The sequence below is a fragment of the Sinocyclocheilus grahami genome, unplaced genomic scaffold (assembly GCF_001515645.1).
Source record: "Sinocyclocheilus grahami isolate Dianchi unplaced genomic scaffold, SAMN03320097.WGS_v1.1 scaffold38.1, whole genome shotgun sequence".
Taxonomy (NCBI): Eukaryota; Metazoa; Chordata; class Actinopteri; order Cypriniformes; family Cyprinidae; genus Sinocyclocheilus; species Sinocyclocheilus grahami.
Genome location: NW_015505217.1, coordinates 1,615,008 through 1,632,216, shown reverse-complemented (window position 1 = coordinate 1,632,216; position 17,209 = coordinate 1,615,008). Strand labels below are relative to the sequence as shown.

Sequence of the window (17,209 nt, the reverse complement as noted above, 5' to 3'; positions counted from 1 at the left end):
ATAATAATAATAATAAACAACAACAACTACTACTACTATTATTAAAAACAATGGAATAAATTGTATTAAAATATATTTAAAATACTTATTTTAAATAGTTTGTTTTATTTTACAAAATTAGTTTTTATTGTATTTATCAAGACTTATTACCAGACTTTTGTTGTAGTAAAACTTTATTACATTTATATTTTATATTAAATTACAGCATTTTAACATTAGTTTCCCATTAGGTTGGCAAAGTAATTTTATAATGCCAGCCACAACAATGCAAAAATATATTGAATATGTCCAGCCCAGTATTTTTACTCTCTTGGGCGTTGTAAAATGAGAGAGAAAGAAACAACAGCATGTTGCAAGAATTTCCCATCCACAAGACAACTTTAATTATATAATATCAATTATAATTACAGCCACCCACACAGAAGCGCTGGCAGTGGCCCAGCTCATTTACGCATACAGTATGAGAGCTCAGAGATAAAACGGGCACAAAGCAGCATTCATTCTCTCTTCACTGGATTCACCCTCACTGTGATGCACACCACTAGCTCATCACCCATTTACATTTAATTAAAGCGGACATGCCAGATCAATATGTTCCATTAGCCCCAATACATCTGTGACAGAATAAGCCGACGACATCAGCCACTAATTTCCCCAGCGATGCCATCGACAGCAGCCTGTGCTATCCTGCTTTTAAGAGCCTGAACACGGCGTGAAGCTCTGTAGTATGCGGCTTTCACACATACACACACACAGACTCAAAGAATTACACAAACACCCCTGGGGGAAGCAGAGGTCATGAATTAGTCTTTGAACTGACTTTCTGAAAGATGTTTAGAAGTGTGTGTGTCTCTCCTTTCATTGTTTATGACTAGACAGGGCTGTTCACTTACTTCTTAGGGCAACAAATCCAGCTTTATTCAAAGGGTTTTAACAATTAGTTGGCACAAGCACATTGTAAGCACAGTCTGTGAGAATGTAAATGGCAATTTCAAAAAAGGCATTTTTATTTGAGTGAGATTTTTTGCTGTCCGTTTTACAAGCTGAACGGGGTGGAGAAAGACTCAAAATGGTTTCAGGTCAAGGCTGACAGCAAAAAAAAAATGCTGAAAACAGGATACTCTGCGGGTCAGTGTTCTGTAAACAAACGCGGACTTTAGAGTCAAATGAGAAAACCAAACAACATAAAACGTGTTTGCGCTTGTACGAAAATGGAGCTATGGGTAAACACTGACAGGACCGTTCTTCTGGACTCCGTCAATCTAAATCCCTGTCTTTGGGAAAACTAGTTGTTTTTGAAATTGGACCCCAAGCAAGTGTGCAATGGTAAATGTATATATTATTCTCTGATGCCAGTTATAAACCACACAAATTGTTCATGCTGCAGTGCATTCTCGGAGCTCACAAATTAACAATATTGTTCAAAATTATTTGTTCAGACGGCTATTACACTAATAGGGACATTCTATTGGGAAATATAATATGAAGAACACTTAAAAGGTTCTTCACAGCGATGCCATAGAAGAACTGCTGTGGCATCGTGAAGCACCTTTATTTTTAAGAGTGTATAACATTGGGAAAAGTGTGTTTTTTGTCCCCTATTTTACTTTCATATATACATACATACAATAAAGTTTTAAAAAAAAAGTGTGTGTGTATATATATATATATATATATATATATACACACACACACACACACACACACTTTTTTTTTACTTTATTTTATATTGCAGAGTTTTTCATTTATTTAAAATAAATTAACTGATTCTCCTCAATCAACACTAAAATTTGAAAATATTACAAAAATAAAACATAAAATAGCTGTAATACAGCAAGAAAGTACATTTCAATTATTTTTACTTTAAAACAAAAAAATAGCTGTCAATATGTAATACTTTAGTGCAATTAAACAATTAATTAATTAAACTAAGTAAGTCTTGGCTGGCATCAGCTGGTTAACAGGTTTTTGGGCTTCTGAACTGTTTAGATGCGTTTTGACGTTTGAAAGGATTTAGCAAAGACAGCAAAATAAAAAATAAAATTCATTCATTCATTTAAAAAGAAAAAAGACAAATCTGTAATGCATGGCAAGAATTATGCAACTTGATTTTGCACTTACGGAAATCTAGTGAGTGTGAAAACCAACCACAATGATAGAAGTTTCTGGATTTATAAGACTTAAACACATAAAGGGCAAAGTAGGAAAAAAAAAATCACTGCCTTGCATATTTTCAAGCTCAAACATGCTGAGAGCTGAGGTGCTGGCAGCCTGAGGACAGTCTTAACCCTCAGGTTTAAGGGATCCCCCGGATTCTTTCCAGTGTTTACACAACATTCCATAGTCTGAGCCTTCAGTGTCGGTAAATACAGGGCCCTCCGGCACAGGTGCTCCAAACATTACTGGCCCCTGATGTCATCGGTGTCTGCCGACGGGCAAGCAAACACTCTGCTATGAATAAAGAAGAAAGCCAAGACATGAATACACCATACTATAATATAATATAATTTCAAGAACCCACTGGAAATAACTGCACCATCCTGCCTAGCATATTGTATTCAACATCCTCTCAATTGGGATGCACTGATTCTAATCTTGCACATTATTTAGGACGAATATACAAAATGGGATGCAGGGCTGCAGAGACGAGGGGACGAGAGGGAGCTGCGTTCACATTGCCTCGCTGCTCTTTTAAAGTAGGACAGGCATTTTGTTTTCTTACATTGTTTGCTCCGTCTTTCCCATTGTCTTGGGCGTGTGAGGGAGAGTTATGTAAGCCAGGTTGCCAGCAGATGAGCATGGACATGAGCAGAGGGTTTCAAACCCTCACGCCATATGAAGCAAAGCTATTTTGGTGGCTCGTGAAGCACACTTAGACTCAGCATGAAAAGAAGACGTGGTGAGAGGCAGATGAGCCTGCTGCAGTGACAAAGAGAACAAAAGAGAAAAAAAAAAGGTCAACGCCTTATTGTCTTAAATTATGGATGATGTTTCTTTTTGAAATCTTTTTATTCAAAGCTACTTCACAAAAAGTGTCTTTAGAAGTCAACATGTTTATTTCAACAAGTCTGTCACTGGTCTATGTTTCACCAAAATGCATTGTGAACATGTCAAAGCTGCTGCTGCTGTATATTCTATAATAATAATAATGCTTAAATAAATAAATCACAAACAACAAACCAACAACAAAAGATAAAACACAGTAGTAGTTAGTAAGTAAATATATATATATATATATATATATATATATATATATATATATATACACACACATACACATAGGTAATAAAAAAAATGCCCTGGTTTAATAAAAATAATAATAATGATGGCTAAAAATAAATATTGATGAGGCTAGTAATAATAAGGCTTAATCTAAATAAATAAAATAAATTAAAACAAATAAATAAACTACTGATGATGATGACGATAATAATATAGTAATAATAAAGCTTAAAATAAATATAAATATCTAAAATCACAAACAAACAAAAAAATGAAAACAGTAGTAGTTAATAAATATAATAATAATAATAAGCTTAAAATGCAACATATAATCACAAACAACAAAAAGATCAGTAGCAACAGTAATAAATAATAACAACAACATGCTGCAAACAAACAAATAAATAAATAGCCATCACACAAACCTGCATATACATGGACTTTCCATATTTGAACTTCCTCTATCTACGGTTTACATATTTATTTCTTATACACGCACACTGAATTCCATTCCTGAATTCCAATTCAATAATAAAGCTTAAAATAAATATAAATATCTAAAATCACAAACAAACAAAAAAATGAAAACAGTAGTAGTTAATAAATATAATAATAAGCTTAAAATGCAACATATAATCACAAACAACAAAAAGATCAGTAGCAACAGTAATAAATAATAACAACAACATGCTGCAAACAAACAAATAAATAAATAGCCATCACACAAACCTGCATATACAGTTGCATGTTTGTGTGGACTTTCCATATTTGAACTTCCTCTATCTACGGTTTACATATTTATTTCTTATACACGCACACTGAATTCCAACTTTTACATTACACCACTCTAAATACCAAATATGCAATGCAGACATTTCTGTCCTTGTGGATTGTGCTGTAATTATAGGACAGAGTCATAATAGTGCTGTGGAGACAGCGGGTGCTTTGAGCCTGTCATGCCTGTGCAGGTGGTGTAATTGTGAAGTGTCTGGTTTGAGGGGCCTGTGGGCCCACTGTGGCCTTCACACCTCTCTGCTGTCACACTGAAATAATGTCATCAGGGAGACATGCAGGAAATGAGCATCCGCCTGACGGGACGACCCTCCAAGGGCTTTCACCGCGAATCCCGCTGGATCGGCAGGCAGATTTGCCAATATCTGCACTCATTCATGCATTTTTAAAGACGCAATTTACTCACAAAAACAATGAAGCTTTCATGCCTGCTTTCAGAGCATCACAACGCCTGTTCCTGCCCCAGAGCACTTCGAAATCAATATGGGAGACAGAAAAAAAAAGATGCTCAAGAAATCTTACCAATAGAAAAATATACACAACCAGTCAAAAGTTTGAAATAATTACTTTTTTGAGCACAAGAGACTTTCAAACCTCCACAGCAACTGCAATGGTGGCCACCTGGGAAGCCCCGTTGTTCAAGATCAAGATCTGTAGTCCATTACCAATCTAATTAGTAATTTGTAAATTATAAATTAAGGCTCCCCGACCAAAGGAGAGGGACAGATCTGAAACCAAATCCCACTGAGTCAGCAATCCCTAATGAAATTCAAACGGACCCAAGGAGATTTGAGTGATTTTTGCCTCGACTGAGCCAAGTGGAAGAATCAGAGATCCATGTTGATGTTTGCTGCATTATGACTCATCTGCAGAGCCCCGAGCCAACTTGATGCAGCTATCAGGACGGCCTCCCTCGAGGGCCTGGATCCGTATCACACATTAATCTCATTGCAGGGGTGCTGATCCAGGATCAGGCTCGCCAACCTGCCCAGACTGATTTGCATCATTTGAATCTAGGAGGCGAAACCGACCCTGAAACAGCGTTTGTTCTGCAGCTTCATGTAGCAGACGGCTGGAGTTCAGCCTGACCTCACAGCATCCAGTCTGCTGGAGACCAGTCACTTCATGACAGTAAGGTGATATCAAGAGCAAAACCAGACCTGCTAACAGACTGCATACACAATTCTAGCTCACAACAACCATAAATATAATATTTATAAACGGAGTTAAATGTTTTCTTTTATTGTTATTGCTATAATATAAAACATTAAATATAATTACAATTGTCATTTAATAATAATAATAATAATAATAATATGTAATTAGATTTATAAATAGCATGTAACATTACATTTTTATTGTAAGCATATCAATAATATAATGATACTGATATTAATATTCATAAATATAATAAATGTTATATTAATATTAATACATTAAAAAGTATAATTATCAGTATTATAGAATATCTAAATTACTAAACAAAAGGAACGGTTAATTCAAAAATGAAAACTGCCATCATTTACTGGCCCCTATGTCATTCCAAACCAGTATGACTTTTTTCAAAAACAGGGGAAAAAAAAAAAAAGGGAACAGGTTTGAAAGACATGAGTGTGCATACATGCATGACAGTTTTCATTTTGAGATGAACTTTTCCCTTCAAGACCGACAAAGAAACTCAGAGATCTGAAATTGACTGCCACGGTACATTCACTACTTCAAAGAAGTCGTTTCTTTATAGTTGAACCATTTTATTCAGCCGTCTTTTTCAGCTCTGACTCTGTAAAGAGACTTGCCCATGTTTGATGTCTGGATGCGTGTGCACTGCTCCTCGTTTTATTTATTGATATGAGACTGCAGCCTCTTTCTTTTGAGTACTTTTATTTTTAAAACAAAAATGACAAATGACAATACAAAACAAAGATGTACAATAAAATACTGTACGCACTGGCCAACCCTCTCTGACTGCTTCTGCATGATGTAACTTGTCTAATGAGGTGTATCATGTGAATGGCTGGAAGGCGATCTCATCATCCATTGACTCTCTTACTGGTTTTCAAAGGCTGCAGTCACAAACAGATCGATGGCATATTGGCAAATGAGAGGAGAGCATTGAGTCTGTGTTATGTGACTGATCAATGAAGCACTGATCTCTGCACTCGCAGAGACATTCCTGCTGATTAGCATCTGCTCCCGTCATTAAGCAATAGTAGACGGCCTGTGGCGCGCGGCTAATAAAAGTATGCATCACATTTGTTCTTTTGTCTGAGATGCGCTTCTGCATGACTCAATTGCAGTAAAGGACATTCTAGTGTTGAATCTGTCTGAACACACAGCTCAGTTTCCCTCTTCCTCTGATGCCTGGATTTTCAGATGATATCCGATCCCTGACTGATCATTAGCTTCAGAAATAATGAATAGTGCTGTCTACAATGCACGAAATGTTCGAAAATAGCTTAATCAAGGTTAAATAATACTGTTGGTGGAGTCTTTTGCTTTACAATAAAAAATAGAAAAAGAAAAAAAAAAAAAAGTTGAGTTAACATTATCAAGATGTTCTGTTTCTGCATAGCAAATTGTAATATTTTATTACATTAATTACAAAAATTGCAAAAAAACAAAAAAAACAAAGTGCCTAATGATTTTAGAAGACAAAAGACATTTCAGCTAACCCAAACTGATTCAAAAATTATGGCTATGTTAACGCACGAAATGTTCGAAAATAGCTTAATCAAGGTTAAATAATACTGTTGGTGGAGTCTTTTGCTTTACAATAAAAAATAGAAAAAGAAAAAAAAAAAAAAGTTGAGTTAACATTATCAAGATGTTCTGTTTCTGCATAGCAAATTGTAATATTTTATTACATTAATTACAAAAATTGCAAAAAACAAAAAAAACAAAGTGCCTAATGATTTTAGAAGACAAAAGACATTTCAGCTAACCCAAACTGATTCAAAAATTATGGCTATGTTAACAGAATTCTTCGAAATAAAATAAAATTAAAATAAACATTTTACTAGTAGGAACTGCTTTAACAAACAGTTGTTGCTGAGACTGGAAGAATTACCCATAAGGCCTTGCATGGAAAAAGCATGGCAATGTATTGATGTATTTTCAGGCATATTCAGTGACTGAGTAAAGAAAAATGAATAAATAGGAATAACATATAGATTTAGATTAGATATAGAAAATACACAAGTAATTAAAATCAGTAAGAAAAGCTAATTATAACTAAACTAAAACGAAAAAGTATAAAATGCAAAAAGTAAATTAAGTAAAATAAAAATAAAAGTTATGAATTATTATTTCTATTAAGAATTAAAAAATAATGGATAAATAAATGAATACACACACACACATTAATAAATATACATAAGTGAATAAACAAGTAAATCAAAATAGTAATAAATTAATTAATACCAGTAAAAATAAATAAGTGGTAAATTAGATAAATGAATAAAATAGTATTATTTTAATAATATATGTAAATATATTTTACTAATATATCTACAAATATGTAGAATATGTAAATAAATAAAAAGGCAAATAAAATTAGTCAAGTAAATAAAAATAGAATAAAGTGAATATAAATAAATGAATCAAAAAAAAAAAAATCAATGAATTAAAAGTTAAAAAAGGGGGGGAAATAGGTTAACAAGGTAACAATGTCCTCTCAACCGCTTCCTCTAATTGACCCTTTGTAGGGCGTTTGATTGACAGGTGATCATAACGCCAAATCTGCCATTTTTGTCCAAAAAAAACAAAACACAGGAGAATAGATTAATGTTGGTGAACTTGAAAAATGGTGTGTCGTCTTTCCACGGTTTAAATAAGATACCTTCTGATGTTCATTCATGTTTATTTTGTACTACAACTAGTAGAGGAAGAGATGATCGGTTCATGTGTCGCTTGAACTGAGATGCTACAGCAATCTGTCACAACACATTAAAGAGCCACAAAACGGTATTTCTTGTTTGAATGTTTTTTTAAGACAATATTTGAAAGCTGAGACTTAGTTTGATACCAAAAGTAACCTGCTCCGTCTTGTCTGTTGGCGTGTTGTCAGTTTCCTCTTTACTCCGCGATGTATTTTTCACTGCGTGAGAATGCCTGGTGAGAGCGGACATAGCAACAGTAACAAAGGGTAGCAGGTCTTTGTAAAGGGTCAATTGTACAGTCTTTTTTTTTTTTTTTCAAAGCACAAGTTAGGCTGAAATTTCATTCAGCAGTCAAAAAGCAAAACTCAAGCTAATGAAGTACATGCAGCTAATGAGCTCTACATCGCAAAATCCCAAGGCTTCCCACTGAGAAAAACCATTCAGTTGACTTCCTATATACACACGAAGGTCAGCGAGACAGGTCTTTTCCCTTCAGTTTCTTAAATTTTTTGAAGCCGTCAGCATGATAGCCAGCAGCACAGAAACACATGACATAATGGCCTCTTGTGGCAGCCTCTGAAAGTCCTCGCCACACTTCAGCGGTTAGCAGACTAACTCTTCCCGCTTCAATTACCTCCCAGTCACCTCGTATCTCGACGGGATGATGGGGAACGAGAGAGGGAAGACTGCAGCCAGCCTCGTGTGAAGGTACATTAACATTTTGTCAATCAGTTGGCAGGGACATGACAAACAAAGTGTAAACCACTCAGAACAAAGTGTAATATACAATCCACATCGAAAATTTGAATGCTAGTAGTGTTTTCCCTGCCAACGGGCTCTCGAAAACTAGCGGACCACATCTTGGGTTGAGTGTTTTTGCAAGCCAAGCGAGGATGTTCTGTACTGGAAGCCGTTGAAGAGACGGCAACAAATCCAGTGCAAAGACAAAAGCAGACCTAGCATGAAAAGACGAGCTCGCACCACTGCACCATTGTTTGCTTTGTGAAAAGAGTTCACAAGAATGAACTATCATCCTAATTAGTCACACACTATTAGCTAGCTTAATTACCCAGAGCCCTGAAGCCACAAGCCTCTCTGGCATGATCAGACACTCCATTTCATTGTAGAGAAAATGGGCGTCTCTCCTCTGACTTTGATGAGGTCGACAAGCCAGATGCAGCTGGCATGCTTGATTTTTAAATGTGATCTCCTCCAGTTTTGTCAATTTGAACCTAATTAACAAAACAGCCAATGGCAGCAATTTGTTAGGCATCTCATTCACAATCAGAGTAACATGCTGTGTAATATTGTTATCAGGAGATGGAGAGATTGTGTGAGGCAAGGTAAGGTCTCTCAAAAGTTTCTGTGGCATCAGATGGACATTATCTGGGTTGTAATCTTATGTCAGTGATTCTCTAAGCCAAACATGGAAAATGTGCAGCGCTCCTGCAGGAGCAGAATTGAAAAACACAATGCATGCAGTATACTCTCAAAATAAAAGGTTCCAAACTGTCAAAATTAGGTATGAAGATGTATCTTTTAGCTTTCGTACTTTAGAATACCGCCCCAGTGACAGCTTTGCACTTTTCCCCCGAGAGTGAGATTGCTCACAGTGCATGCAGTATATCACGAAGTTAAAAACGTACATATTCTTACTATATAAAAAAGTAGTTATCCTGCATGACATATGCATTATTAAAAATAAATAAATGAATAAATAAAAAGAAAAAATCTAAATTAAATGGAATTTTGGAAGTAAAATTGCTAGTCATTTTTTGTTTTTTCAAATTGTAATGATTTTTTATGTAAAATGTTTTAGATTATATACCATAGTATATAATTTAATAAATGAAATACAATTTTAAATGTTAAAAAAGTACATTAACTATTTTCATCTATAGACTTTTTTTTTTTTTAAACAAAATAGTCTAGTGGCTGCACTTTCAGACAATGTTGCTTTAGACTAGCAGTTCACTCAGTAGTAAATATGAAATGTCCTTCACACAGTATAAAATAAATAAATAAATAGCCATCAATGTGTAGTGTAACTAAAGGGAAAAAATATATATTCAAAGCCTTTTCCTTCATGGTTATTCTTTTTTTAAGCAATCTAATGATTGCAAAGTAAAGAAAGTGGGTTTGTTGCCCTGAGGCAACATCGTCTAATATTGGAGGAATAGAAGCAATAACAACTGAACTCACCACCTGCATATAAATGAAATACAGTCAATGAGCCTGTGGTAGGATGTGAAAATCTATAAACAAAGACAAAACAGAGCATGCTTTTTGCAAAGAATCTATAAATGCATGGCTTCAGATGCACTTAAAATGGTCTAAAAGCCTTTCTTTAGCTAGAGCCAGGCAGAAGAGGTCCAGCTGAGTGGAAGAGATTAAAAACACGAAGTGCTATTTTCAGACAGCACTGTACAAAACAGCAGCCGTCCCAGAGCTAAGCTGCCTCCGAGCCGCCCTGTGCCGTGGACGTGAACCCTCTGGCCTCATGTCAAAACACTCGATATCCGCTAAAAGTTCAACACAATTAATATTTAAAACTGCTTATGGTGCATGAATAATCTTCTGAAGAATTCATGCTCCAGTTTAAGAAATCCTTTACCATTAATGAGCACTTTCCACACTACATTACAGACCATGCAGCCTCCTTGGTCCGGTTCCCGTGGGGAATAGCACCTGTCACAAAACAAGCTGTACTCTTCAGGGTCTACGGGGGCAGCCAGGCAGAGCCAAGCTGAGGCGTGTGCTTTGAGTCATCAGCTATACCCTTCTCACCTTTCCTTTCTCCGGTGTCTCTGAAGGTTACATTTCTATGCAGATCGTTTCCTGTAAAGCCCAGGAAAGAGCTGGTTGGCCTTCTGCCGTCACCGTCTCGGTCCCAAAAAGGCTCTCTGAATGATTACCGGTCAGAGAAAGGAACTACAACAAGAGTTTGCGCTTGGACGTTACCCCCCTCATTCCTGTCCCCTATATAAATTAGCATTTGAAAGGACCTGTGGAGGCGTAGACTGTGGAAGGGAAGGGGAAGACGGAGAATGGCAATAGTAAAGCACAGAAGTTCCCCTCACAGTCAAACCATTATTCTTCTACTAGCTTTGAGGGTCTTGTAAAAGAGCCCTTTGTCAAGTCTGTATGTGTAGGTATTTCACTTTCCTAATGGATCCTCATTATGACATTCTCCTCCTTGAGGAACTGGATATCAAATCTTCAGACATTGAGCTCTTCATATTCAAAGTCTTTAAGGTGTGAAAAACTTGTTGCATCTTTCCCAAAAAGACTCATGGCTTACTCACTACATAGTATTAGATCAAAAGGGTGCTTCTACTAAATACTGAGCAAAGGGTCTGAATACTTAGGAACATGTGATATTTCAGTTTTTCTTTTTTAATAAATCTGCAAAAATGTCAACAATTCTGTGTTTTTCTGTCAATATGGGCTGCTGTGTGTACATTAATGAGGGAAAAAAAATTAACTTAAATGATTTTAGCAAATGGCTGCAATATAACAAAGAGTGAAAAATTTAAAGGGGTCTGAATACTTTCCGTACCCACTGTATATATATAGCACTTTATACAATACAGATTGCGTCAAAGCAGCTTTACAGTAGTACATTTTGAAGAATTTCCTTACCACTATTTTCAATACACTGTACTAAAATTGGAAGACTGGGGATGTCAAGGTCCAAAATAACAAAACAGCATAATAAAAGTAGTGACAATTCATTGAAAAGCTTGAAATCCACTCTGGATCTAGTAGAGAAGTAATAAAGTCTGATTCATGAAAAAGTACTTTTCAATTTAAATGGTTGGATGAATCGGTTCATATCAGAATTATTTGTTCATGAGTCAGACTGATTTGATTCGGGTTCAACTTGATTTATTTATCACTCACTCCCATGTCGTTCCAAACCCGTAAGGCCGTTGAAAAACATATTAAGATAATTTGATGAAATCCCGAAGAGCTTTCTTATCCTGCTTAGACAGCAACGGGACCGAAATGCTCAGAAAGGTCGTAAAGACTGGCAGCGCAAACTGACATGGAAGAGAAGAAATGGTTGAAAAAAGTCATTATTTTTGTTTTCTTTGTGCACAAATAGTATTCTCATAGCGTCATAAAAATCAAGCGTAACATTAGTTCTGGCAGGTCACGTTAGTCAAGCTCGCATCAGCTGACTCTCAGCTGATCCCCATCAACCTATGGGAATACGACACCTATCTAAATATTCATATATAAGGTCCCACAGTAGTATCAGCAGTTTTCGCATTGCTCAATAGCTAATTACCCTCCTCCATCCCCAACTCCTCCTCTGTCAGTCAGGATTCAGCCTTCTGATTCTCCTTTGAGTCAGACTAATTCTAAAATGCTTACATAACATTATTGAACTTTAATGATATCTGCAATACATTTATGTTGGTTCTGTTCTGTTTACCCTGGGGGGGGGGTTATCGCGGCTCTCCCTGCTCATCCATGCTATGCTGCCTGGATGTGCAGGGAGTTCTTGCCCAGAACGGAACCATACCGCCAATCCAAACTGTATGCTAATTGTCAATCGTCTTTGACGATAGTGGTCCTGACAGAATAAAGGTTGAACCACTGATGTCACATGGACTATTTTAACGATGTTACTTACTACCTTTCTGGGCCATAAAATGTTTCAGTTTCATAGCCGTCTATGCAGGGTCAGAAAGCTCTTGGATTTCATTAAAAAAAAATTCTGTTCCACACAAACATCTCATATGACTTCAGGAGATTTTAAATCCAGCGTTTGAGTCTTAAGGGGCGTTTTCACGACAACATTTTCAGCCAAAAACGGGAAACTTATGCGTTTTGACCGTTTGTTTGTTTACACGACAATGGCATTTTGGGGACTGAAAACGCATATTTATGAAAACGGGTTTTAAAATGCAAGTTTTTGAAAACGGCACCATTATCATTTCCGTGTAAACACCCAAAATGGGAATCTTTGAAAACGGTCGATTTTAAAGGCAAGCGCGAACAAACATACAGTTATGGTACTGTTGTTGCTGCTCAAGAGTTTTCTAACGCTTCTTCAGCAAAGTGTGGATTTACTTCAATATTACAACCAACATCGGAGGTGCATCATATACATCATATAATCGTTACTTCCCTACAGGTACTGTTTACTAACAAGATGACAGCGCCAACTACTGGCCTGGCATACGTGATGCAGCATTTTTGGCCGTTTTCACGGATGTGTAAACTCAAATAGTTTTGAAAACGTTGTCGTGTACAGGTGAATCTTTTTAAAAACGCAAGGGAAAAACTTTTCCGTTTTTGACTACACCGTTGTCGTGTAAACGTAGCCTTATAAACCACTTTTATTGTGCTTTTGCATCCTGTTTGACGCCTGAAAGTTTCAGCCCTCATTTTATTAAAAAGAATGGCCTGTATAATCTTCAAAAATTCACATTTTGTGTTCCTAGAAAAAGCAAGCAAGCAAATAAATGTTTGGAGCGACATGAGGGTGAGTAAATTACAGAATTTCCATTTTTAAGAATTCCAACAGGCAAAGCAATTGCAAAAAGTGCTGTACGTATGGCTACACTTTGTACAAACCTTTTACCTAAACTGATCCTAGTTTCAACAACTACCTTCTTTTTTCGCCACCATTTTTTTGCCACTCTTCCCGTGCCATTTCTCACTACATAGTGGTATTTGCCAAGCAGCTGTCAGCGAGAAGATTCCCAGCTCACAGACACATTGAGCTATTGAGTGTCAACAGCCTTGTAACCATGGAGCCTTGCCCAACAGGAAGAACTTAAATCATGCCTAGCAAAACATTTCATATTCTCCATTCTCAAAAGTGTGTTTACCCACCGGTGCTTCACCAAACGAAGGACAAATTCAGCTTTGACTTTGACCCAGATAAAAACATTTATCACTTAAAAGAATGACATGAACATGAACTATTTATACCATATTTATTAATGGATTTTTGTCAAAAGACATTTAAGTGAACCTTGTATATCAGAATTCATTTAGGAGTGTAATTTGATTTCTGATTATTATTTGATGTAATTTGATTTACAAACAAAATGGACCACTAGCTGCATACTTTGGAGGTCTACATAAAAATTACAGGTGTACAAGTAGGAAGAGAACAAATACTCAGTTTCAAAAATACCACTTGTATTGAAGTTTCAATGTCACAGCAAAATAGCTCAAAATAACAGCCGGTTCTTTTAAGTGATTAAAACTAATTTGGTGTAGTCCAATTTACAAATAAATAACTCTTGGTTCTTTTTGGTGAATCAAAAACATACAAGGCAAACAATGGTGTCTGCTTCTAAAACAAATTACTTGCCTGAACCAGTTCTACAATGTGAACACTGTAATCCAACTCAGAAACAAATTACTAATGAGCCAGATCTTTTTAGTGAATCAAAAACATACAGTGCAACTAGAACAGTTCTTTTTGGTTCCATTTTGTTAAGCCGAGTTCACACTGCATGATTTTAGCCCCAGTTTTCTCTCGCTGACAGGTTTTGCGAAATCGCTGACAAATGCGATTTCAACAGATGAAATTGGAGGCAAATCTGCAGTCGTTCACGTGAGTGACAATCACGCAGTGTGAATTATCAAAGATGTGACCTGAGAGAATCGTGAAATATTTGGCATGCTAAATATCTGGACCTGTCGGCTGTGTAAAATGACTTCTGACTGAAAAATACATCGCCAATGACCTACATCCAATGAGACAGCAAGATACAGGGCAGCGGACAGTTGCTGATATTGTATAGACCACAATATCAGCAAGCATGGCTTCGGTTCCATAATTTTTTTTTTTGCCCTTTCGCTGCAAATCAGCACACAGACCATTTGTATTGCGAACTTCTTGCGTTTAATAACATTTCCAGTCTCGGACGAGAATCACGCGTGACCTTGCGTCATTTCATTATCACTTCCCGTGTGCATTTGGTTGTGAAATGTAGTTTGCGGACCAGACAGAGTTGTCGGCGATTCTTACTATTGTAAAGTCATGCAGTGTGTAACCTGTCGCCGATCCATCGTGCAATGTGAACACAACAGCAACTGAATGCTACCCCTGATAGTTGTGCAGTGTGAAAACAGCGGTGATCCGACGATTTTGAAAATCAAAAAATTGGCATTAATTGTAACTAAACAGTTTTAACTTAAAAGTATACTCCGATTCACAAATCATTATTTTAGTGAATCAAAAAAATCACAGTTAGAGTTCTAGAAACTAGATTCTAGAAACTAAAGACTTTCAATTAATAGTTAACAGTTTGTAAAGGGCGGTGTTTCAGAATGATTCAGAGATAGAAATGTTTCTTATACGAGCAAAAACAGACATAACTAAAATAGACCCAAATGAACCAGAATTACAATTGTTCAAGGTTTTTATGCCCCTGCATACCATCACAGACTGGAGGTATGCAGATGAAGTTCTCCACTCTTGCCTCGAGACGAGCACTGGGTCATTGCATTCTTCCCCGGCATTAACGTCAGAGCGGACTCGCCGTTTGATCCTTTGTGACGGGGCCGCCGGTCCAATTGAAATTTCCTGCTTGCTGACTAGAGAAGCCGAGCTCTGTGTGGCTGTTCCAGTGAGGACCCAGTCATCCTGACACTAATGGAATAGCCCAACGCTCACAATCACCACACAGAAGCTTCTCAAAGAACCCAGAACAACCGGCCAAACGCCCCCCATCACCCAGCTCTAATCTCCCTCAAAACAGGCACATTAAAAGAGAGCGGCTGACAGCCATAATAGAGAGAGCGGGCCGGGGAACAATACTGCCCCATCCACCGCGTGTCTTACCGTTGGGTCTTACTGTGGCCCTGGCTGGGAGAAGATTTTTGTATAATAGCTTCCTTTCCTGTTAGAGGAGAGAGAGATTTCTCGTCTCTCATCACTCCACCTCTTTATTCTCGCTAGTTTTTGGCTCAGTTTGGATGCCAGTCAGGATGGGTCAGGGAGTCGGAGCTAGTCGTTCGGACTCTTCACGATATGTGGGTGTTGCGATATTCACGGTCTCCTTTAAATAGAAAAGAATAATACATCTTATTATATAAAGCACCAGAGAATAAGTTATCAAGGGATTTTCCAAAGCTGTGGAAAGCATTTATAGGGTAACCATTTGATTTGTAACAGTTCCACTTAGGAACATAGGCTAATAATTAAGTAGTGTGAAACTACTAAAGATTTAGTAGCCTATGCGGTTTAAAAGAACAAAATCAATCATGAGAGATGACCCTTCACAAAGACCCGCCCCTCTTAGTTACTGTTGCTATGTCTGACAAGCCATGCCAGTCTCACGCCACACATTCTCAAGCAGTGAAAAATACATTGCGGAGCAAAGAGGAAACTGACAACACGCCGTCAGACAAGACAAAGCTTGTTACTTTTGACATGAAAAAGTCTCAGCTTTCAAGTTGTAATTTTGTAAGAAATTCAAGCAATAAATACCCTTTTGTTGTTAATATGTTGTTGCAGATTGCTGTAGCACCTCAGTTCAAGTGGCACATGAAGCAATCATCTTCAATCAACACTTAAGGACACTCAACATATATAGATTAAAAAATATATTTAAATTGGTTGTTGTGCCCAAGAGCATGATTTATTAAAGTCCATAGTTTTATGCTTCCAACCACAGGTCAAGTGCTGTAGTTCCATCAACGTATGTTTGCGATGCTGTTTGCAAATATTTATTTGAACTATGGTTTCAGGAATCACCAAATCATTGAAGGCATGTTGGTAATGATTGTTGGTAACGATGGAACTTAAGACCATTGTTGGCTAACAATGTTTTGGAGAAAACTTACTTGGGCCCATTTTATGAGGCGGTGATTTCGTACGAGTTTGTATAATTATAAATCGTTTAAAAATGTATGATTTTTAGCAAAAGGCCCGCCCTAAACATTACCATCATAAGACCGAATAGATCATACAAAAACGTAGGCCTATGTATGAGATTGTACGAATTCATACGAATTAACCACTAATTCGCCAAAACATAAAATAGTTCCGAATTGCCATGTCTCAACATGTTAATGCTGTGACAAGTTAAAAACAGTTTGACTTTGGAAAAACTACACTGATAAATGTGCTAATAGTTTGCCATTTTGAGATTTTCAGCATTGTCCGATTACAATGATTGCATAATCAACTCATAGAAACACCACAAAATCTACTGACAGCACAATTAGTTTACTAATAATTTACCATAAATGTTGCATAAAAAAAAAGTTGTTACATTTTATCAGTAGGCTATCTGCTATTCAAAGGCGAATATTGGTTAACAATTAGTTATCATTGCTTT

At 36.7% G+C, this 17,209-nt stretch overlaps 1 protein-coding gene and 1 long non-coding RNA gene across 5 annotated transcripts in view; one reads left to right on the top strand and one right to left on the bottom strand.

The window, feature by feature from the left end:
• Nucleotides 1–17,209, top strand: part of LOC107581825 (kelch-like protein 25) — a 57,395-nt gene that overhangs the window by 38,886 nt on the left and 1,300 nt on the right. The window lies entirely within an intron of this gene.
• Nucleotides 1,881–17,209, bottom strand: part of LOC107581826 (uncharacterized) — an 18,557-nt gene continuing 3,228 nt past the window's right edge. The window contains exons 2-3 of the long non-coding RNA XR_001608866.1: nucleotides 2,723–2,919; nucleotides 1,881–2,451 (exon numbers count right to left, since the gene is read on the bottom strand). This is a non-coding gene — a long non-coding RNA (uncharacterized lncRNA). The remainder of the gene's footprint in view (nucleotides 2,452–2,722; nucleotides 2,920–17,209) is intronic.